Source organism: Sander lucioperca, chromosome 9, assembly GCF_008315115.2.
Source record: "Sander lucioperca isolate FBNREF2018 chromosome 9, SLUC_FBN_1.2, whole genome shotgun sequence".
Taxonomy (NCBI): domain Eukaryota; kingdom Metazoa; phylum Chordata; class Actinopteri; order Perciformes; family Percidae; genus Sander; species Sander lucioperca.
Genome location: NC_050181.1, coordinates 26964603 through 26973039, shown reverse-complemented (window position 1 = coordinate 26973039; position 8437 = coordinate 26964603).

Here is an 8437-nt window from a genome sequence, read left to right as displayed (position 1 = left end):
TGAGAGAAACTCGAGGTCTTGAAGAAAACCTGCTCCCGACCAGGTTAGGTTCACAGACTCAGTTACCATAGTAACTGACTCTGAGGTGAAGTTACCATAGTAACTGACTCTGAGGTGAAGTTACCTCTCTTTCTGAAACAGAAAACCCAGAGTTTCCCTCATCTCAGGGTTAACTAACTCAGAGTTTTCACTAAACCTGCTTTCTGAAATACCACCCTTAAGAGTTCAGTTCTGTTTAGTTTGTGCTTAGCTGATAAATTTTCTCCATCAGAATCCCTGAAATGTAAAAAAGAACAATTGAAGCTTTAACTGCACAACAAGGTTTATCGTGTATTTTTAAACAATACACAAGTATTAATAATGTAATATAATAAAACAATAAAAATCTCTTTTAGAACAAGAACAATTTATTAATTCATGCATTTCAATTTATACAAAAAATATCCTTAACAGGTAAAATAGAAACTTAGAAAGAAAGCAGTACAGGTAAGGATGAAGGCCAGGTGAGGATGAAGGCCAGGTGAGGATGGAGGCCAGGTGAGGATGAAGGCCAGGTGAGGATGAAGGCCAGGTGAGGATGAAGGCCAGGTGAGGATGGAGGCCAGGTGAGGATGAAGGCCAGGTGAGGATGGAGGCCAGGTGAGGATGAAGGCCAGGTGAGGATGAAGGCCAGGTGAGGATGAAGGCCAAGTGAGGATGGAGGCCAGGTGAGGATGAAGGCCAGGTGAGGATGAAGGCCAGGTGAGGATGAAGGCCAGGTGAGTATGAAGGCCAGGTAAGGATGAAGGCCAGGTGAGGATGAAGGCCAGGTGAGGATGGAGGCCAGGTGAGGATGGAGGCCAGGTGAGGATGAAGGCCAGGTGAGGATGAAGGCCAGGTGAGGGGGGGGGGGGAATCACTTTTTTATTGATGCATCTGTACTTGGAATTGTTGTCATCAGGAGGAGAAAATAAACTCTCATGTCTTTCTGATCTTCTTTATCACTTCTCAATTAGTCTCTTATCCCACCAATGTGCCGAGATTAGCTGTAAAACATGCCCTGAGATAACTTAGCATTTGATACAAGCTGTGTGTTTCAGTTTTACGAGTGCCCCCCCCCAACCCCCCTGTGTACATGACAAATCATCAGACAAATCATCCGCCCATCTCTATTAGCAACTAATTTCTCTTAATAACAACTAATAATGTTAACTCGCTAGCTAGCCAGCAATACAGTCACTTAACTCAAGTGTTACAACAGCAGATTCACAAACCTGCAGCGCTTGTCCGCGGTTCGTCTGACGCTGCTCCTGAATCTCTCCGGCCGGTGAGGTCTGTTACTATAGTTACTAGTGTTCCTGTTCCGTATAAAAAACGTTGTTATATCCATAACTTCAGCCGGTTAGCCAGTAAGCTCGCGACACCGATGAAACATACAACATGACAACATGCATGACAACAGCCCGCCAGCCCCTGATGACAAGTTAACGACAAAGAAGAAGATGTATATTCTTCTTCGTTAGTTTTTATTGACAGTTGGCAAACAAGCAGAGTGATGCGCGATGCATTACCGTCCATCACCACGCACGGTAATAGAGCTTTTGTTTCATTTTTTGCCGCTCCAGTCAGAAAGACTGAGAGAGGAAATGAAACAAAGTTGAAGTTATTTTAAAAAACCTAAAAGATTCGGGGCTTTTGACAAAACATTCGGGGCTTAAGCCCAATTAGCCACCCCCCCGCTCCGCCGTTGTTCGGGGCACAAGGAAAGTAAAAACAAATCGCTATTTATACCACTAAAAGGGCTCAAAATATCACCACACTTCCACGGTAGCATAATGAGGGTCCCTAAATGTTAACCGAAGCATTGAGAACATTGTAAGTGTACAGACAGTTTGTTAAAAAGATAGTTTAGAAAGACAGTAGCTCCAAAGACGGCGGCCGCCTGTATACAAGAACGCTACTGTCTTTATAATCTATGTGCTATTTTGAGCCTTTTTAGTGGAATAAATACAGATTTGTTTTTACTTTCCCTATGACCCAAATACTAGCGTTGTAAGCTAATCATCAGTCCACGCTAGCTTGTTTCAAGCTACAAACACTTTATTAGATTAGCATGAAAACATGTCCCAGAGAGCGACAGAGTGGGTACATATCTGTTATTTAACCCCTAGGTTTGTTTTGCAACGGAATGGTCCTTTATTTTACGTTCAAATATATGCATTATGAACAAAGAACCGTCATTATTTCCAAGCAATGCTGTGCTGAGTTAGCTAGCTAGGCGTGTTTTTGCCTTGGAGCAAACGTATGTGTTTTTGTTAATACTGTCGACATTTAGCTAGTTGTGAATGGGGCCTCCCACACTGCTTGATCCACGCCCGGCCTTTCTCCCCTTGGGTTTTAGGTTTCGGGAAGGGAAAAATTCCACCACCCCTCCAGACTTTTAGGATATCGGGTATCGGATTTGCACAACACTTCGGCGTACGGTGTTTCCCTCACTCGAAAGCTTGACAGACCTCCCGCGCCTAGTTACGGTTGCTAAGCCACGATTGGCTTAGCGAAGGGTCAATTGTGAGGTTTGGACTTTTGGTTTGACAGAACTAGAGCTCTGGGTAATTTGTGATGAACCTTTCTTACTATTTTTACAAACCAATCAATCAATTAATGAAGAAAATAATCAGCAGATGAATCCAGAATGAAAATATTCATCAGTTAAAAGTTCCAAATGAGCTCCAGCTCAACCAACTCCAACAGTAAAATCCTGCTTTTACATTAATGCTGAGTATAAATAATCTAATATATAATATTAAAACAGTCACAGGGGACATTTTAACTTTCAAAACTACATTTCACTGATGATCCTTACAGACTTTCACTGAAGGAACATTTTCAATGCAGGACTTTTACTGTAACAGAGTATTTGTACTGTGTGGTATCAGTACTTTTACTGCAGTAAAGTATCTGAATGAAACTACTGTTGTTACTGATTAGAACATTTCCTTCACACTGCTGCCCCCTAGTGTCTGCAACAACAAACTGATTCACACACACAGCCTTTACTGTAAGGGTGAATCCCAAGTCTCTTAGTTGATATCTCCTCGCTCCTCGCTGTTACCGGAAGTTGTTCTGTCCCTCATGGCGAAGGCCGTCTCAAAGCTCTTATTTCTGCCCTGAGGAGCGAGCATCGAGGAGGGATCATCGTGGAGCTATGAGCGATGATACAGAGAGCAGTCTTCCTGGAAGCCGTGCAGCTGAAAGCCGCTGCTAACTCCACCCAAACAGCTGACAAATTCACGTTACTCTTTAGAGGAAAGGACGTCTCATCCCTCTAAAACACATTTCCTTGTTCTCTCTCTCCTCTCATCTCTCCCATGTTTCCTCCGTGTGATGGGAAGGAAGGAAAGCAGGTGAAGGAAACGTGGAGACAATTTACCAACCTGAGACCTATCCCAAATACTACTATTACCAGGCATTACTACTACTACTGTGGCTGCTGCTGCTCCTAATACTGATAGTTCTTTCTACTTATGGGCTGACACTCACTGACTTAATGTTATATAGTTATATGTATGTTTTAATTGTTTCTGTATTTATAGTTTGTTTATTTCATATTAATATTTGAATATGTTTTTATATACGCACCATCAACCAAAACAAATTCCTAGTAAGTGCTACTTACCTGGTAATTAATCTCCTTCTGATTCTGATTCTTAACTTCATCTGTTTCTATTCAATTATTTTATAGGATGCAAGAATGCAGTAAAATAAATCTAAACTAGATTCAGTTTACCATCAGCAGACCCAAACACAATCTGAAGATTTTTTTTTTTTCTTTTTTTACTGTTTTTTCTGCTTGGGTTGGAGATGTGATAACATTCTGACTTTTATTTTATTTTCTTAAATGTGTTTAAAATCTGTGATAAATCAGCAGAACTCTGCGTCTGCAGATTCAGCGTGGTCCTGACCATCACATGTGACAAAGCAAAGATTACTTTCTTTATCAATTAATCTGCTGATTTGGTCTATAAACCATCAGATAAAAAGAGAAAGATGTCTCTGATGAGGCCTCAGGAAACTGAAGCATGAAAACACAAGGATGGAAGTAGGAAAACAAAAGAGAGAATACAGAAAGAACACGGGGAAAACATAACCATGAACAAATAACAAGGAAACAGGAACACAGGGAATGAATTAACAAAATAAAACTGGAAAAACACAACTATGACACAGGAGGCCTGTACTATGAAGCAAGATTTGACGTTAACGAGGTAACTTCAGGTTCAACCCAGGGTTTTCTGTATCACGACGGTGGATTACTTGTTACCGGGTTCAATCGCCGTGGTAACTCATAATGAACACCTAACCTGGTCGGGAGCAGGTTATGTTGGAGATCAGAGATCAACCGGTGTAAAAGCACCGCCTACTGACCAATCAATACTCGACTGATAACGGCATCACCATTCTTAGAAGATCAGCTGGAGCTCGGTGCACACAGAGAGAGAGAGAGAGAGAGAGAGAGACAGACAGACAGACAGAGAGAGAGAGAGAGACAGAGGGGGTTCGCTCATAAAAGTTAAAACATTTAGAGACCGACAACCCCGTTAACATTCCCTGATGGCTATTGTTATGAAAGATATTCAGCAGAAGGAATTTCATATAGGCTATTTGTCGGCTTGTTGAGCCGTGTGTTGCCAATGCCACACACCGGTTTGAATTATGTTTTTATATATTTTTTTTATTTCCTCTCATGATGGCTTACCACTGCCAGGGTTGCAACTGAAGTAATAGACTAAAGCAATGACAGTTTATGGAAAGCACAAGTGTAATTATGATCAGATCTTGGTCCTGACTGATGGGGAAGTGATATGGATAAGCATTGTGATTTACACATTTACAGCATCGGCTATTTTTTTGCCAGCTTTCCTTCCTGTTTTAGGAAGCAGCAACTGTATTGTGTTTTGCCTGTAAAACCGTGTCTGTGTTCTTCATATTTATGTAGAATTATAATTTGCTCTTCTTATGTAAAATATGCGTCTGTGATAGATGTTTGTGATTGGTCGTGCTGTGTAAACACCGCCTCTTTTATATGAACGCGCGCGCCGCTGGATTGGAAAACCCTGAGTTGATTGAACTAGTTGTTAACCACCGTGGTGACACAGCTTAAGCGTGAATTATACTGGCCGAAGCCTAGCTGGCGTGCGCAAATATGACGTCATGGAATCGCCGTAACTGTTTAACCCGCGCTGGTGGTCGCGACACTAGTTGCAGTCTTCTCCTGAACAGAGGTGACGCTAATGAGGAAAGGCTACCAACTTTGCTATTTCTACGGACTAGAAGAAGAAGAAAAAGGTAAACAACGGCAGAACTGGCAGCAGCATTGACGTCAATGCTTCGATTTGATTGGATGAGCTACTTGGTGGGATCAAGCCTTTCATTTACCATAAAAGAACTCATCTTAACCCAGTAAGTTTACAAGAGAGACTTGCCGTCACTCTGAGAGTCCTGGCATCACGTTGCCCAGGAGCTTGTTCATGCTTCCTGTTTCCGCTTTGTCGCGCACCGCAGAAAATCGCGCACTATAAATCCAGGCACGCCGGCAAGATCTACGTCATTTTGCCGTCATGATGGCATGCGACATGTTAGGAACGACCAGTATAATTCACGCTTTATGCAGGACCGCGGTTCTTAGGTTAGGTGAAGCCAGGTAACTGAAATAAATCCAATAAATAATAATAAATAAATCCTTGATTCGTAGTACAGGTCTCTTCAGGACACCTTTTGTTGTCGCTATTTTAATTTAATAAACCTTCGAAACCTTACGCTGCCTCCTCGTCTTAACTCTCTTCATTTTTGTGTCCAAGCCTGCACACATCCTGACACTAAGCCTCTTAAACAATCTCAAAAATGGAGATACAAGACAAGAACATTTCTGTACTTACAGGTTTACTCTTTAAAATGTTCCCCTAACAGTACAATATTGTTTTTTAAGAGGCCATAACTGTACCTTTCGACTAATTTAAGGGTACAACATAAAATAAGTCAAACACATTTGTACCATTTCAACACCAAGGGTAAAAATATGAAAAATGCACTCAAGCATTTATTTCATATTCTTGATATCAGACGTCAGTTTCCTCAATGATTTCAGTCTTTGTCAGCACTAGTTAGACATCTCGTCTCACTAGTTGAACAACACCTCTCACTATTTACTCTTTATCATCATCTAGTTAACTAGTGAGGCTCAAAATGTCCATTAGCTAACTAACTAACTTTACTATTATACTCACAGACTTTCACTGAAGGAACATTTTCAATGCAGGACTTTTACTGTAACAGTGTATTTTTACTTTACTTTTACTGCAGTAAAGGATCAGAATACTTTCTGCAACACTGCATACAAGAAACAACAAAAAGAGACAAGAAAAACACAAATAAAGAAACATAAGACCTGTAGTTTGAAGCAGTGAGTCTCTGCAGCCACCAGAGGACAGCAGTGTCAAAGTAACAACAGGAGGAGACAGAGGTCATCATAATTTTATTGGTTATTATAAGGAGCCCCATTAGCTGTTGCCTAGACAACCGGCTAGTCTTCCTGGGGTCCAAAAAAACAATAATTCAGACAATATTAAAACATTTTATGACACATACAGGAAAATAAAAGAAACATAAACTTTGACAAATATAAAACAAAATACTTTTTTTATTTTTTCATTTCATCTTTATTTTTTTAGGCCAGTCATTAAGAACAGGTTCTTATTTACAATGGAGGCCTGACAAGTGGCTAAGCCACTTAGGGAAAGGGAAAGAGGGCTAGAACATGAATACATTAGACATACATACAGTTTAAATGACATAAAATACAATTTTAATACAACCCAGACAGCAGTAAACACGTATACAGAGAGGAACACACAGGGACATGGGTGAGTATATCAAGGAAAGAACCCCCCAAAAAATAATCTGAAAAACTAAATTACATTACACAACATAACACAGGGGTTAAGAGTTAACATAGGTAGCTCACAAAGATGAACAAATATTTATTACAATAAAATAAAATAAGAACAGACAAATATGGCAAATGTATTCAAAATGACATGAGGGAAATCTAAAATGTGTTAACATGTCATCTTTCAGATTAGTAGAAAGAAAATATTTATTTTATTACACTTCGTTTATTTGTGTCTGTAGATTTCTCCTAAATCTACCAAAAGATATTTCTGAAATTTCAGAATGCGTGTAATACAAATATTAATTTTCTAAATGAAGTAATCAGCTGGGGAAGGTTGATGGTGATATCTATTAGTTACATTATTTAACCCATTCACCTGCAGAGTCTCCCCTTAAGATGAAATCAACCTGTATGGTTGGTTATGTAAATTATGATTGTGTTTTCAGAAGCTTGAGTTACAGCGGTGCACCGATAGGTTGTTTGATGTTAACATGTTAACATGGACGCTCTAGTTCTGCTTTTAGAGATGCAGATGTTTTTTTGAGGGATTTAAGGGGAAAATCAGAAAAAAATATTTGTACACTTTTAATCCTATTTCTATTTTTGCTATTGTTTTTGTTTGCTTTATTCTTAAAAATAATCAGAAATATAATTCATGTGATGTTTGTGGATATATACTGTTGTATATACTGCACATGGTTGTTTTTTATTCACTAATTTTATTTTTATTTTTGATTTGAGCTGTTTCTTTCTCAGATTAATAACATATCCAAGCTGAGAGAGTGAATACTGAGAGCTGAACTCAAACTCAAGTTCCTGGAATGATCCTTTAACCAGAGTGGATGGTTGTAACTGTCATTGTGTTGTTAATGTGAGAAAGGCTGCAGAGCAGAAACCCACACAGCCCGTCTGCTGCAGGAAAGGAAGTGGTGATTCGCTGTCAACAGTTTTTTATGATTTCTAATAACCACTGAGAACAGATTCATATCTGCTGCTGCTGGAAACACTCAGGAACTCCTCTTCCTCTCTGCAGCTGTGTGTCTTTTCTCTTGTGGTCTGGAAGCCTTTTTTCCACTGAGCCCTCTACCCACACACAGTTTAACTGAGCCCAGAGAGCTACAATGATGACCCACCTGGAGGTCACGTCCATGGACTTTATTTATGGGGATTTTAGCCATCAAAGGTGAACTTTACAGTTTACACTTGGATTTGATGAAAGTCCTCATACAAATACGACAACTCACATGGGTGTTTTCTGAACTGAAGTCTGCAATGCAAATAAGTAATCTTCTTATTAAATATGTGCTTATTTGCATACTGTACATACAATGTTGTGTAAAGTTTGGTTTATGTAAGTTCTACTGAAGTGGAGATTTCTGGCTCAGCGTATGAGAACAAAACCTTTAAAGATATGGATTATAAAATTAAGACATTTTAAAGACTCTACAGGTAAATAAGTGTTAATATTTTAACTAACAGATATGAACATGAAACCTCCCCAGTTGATTA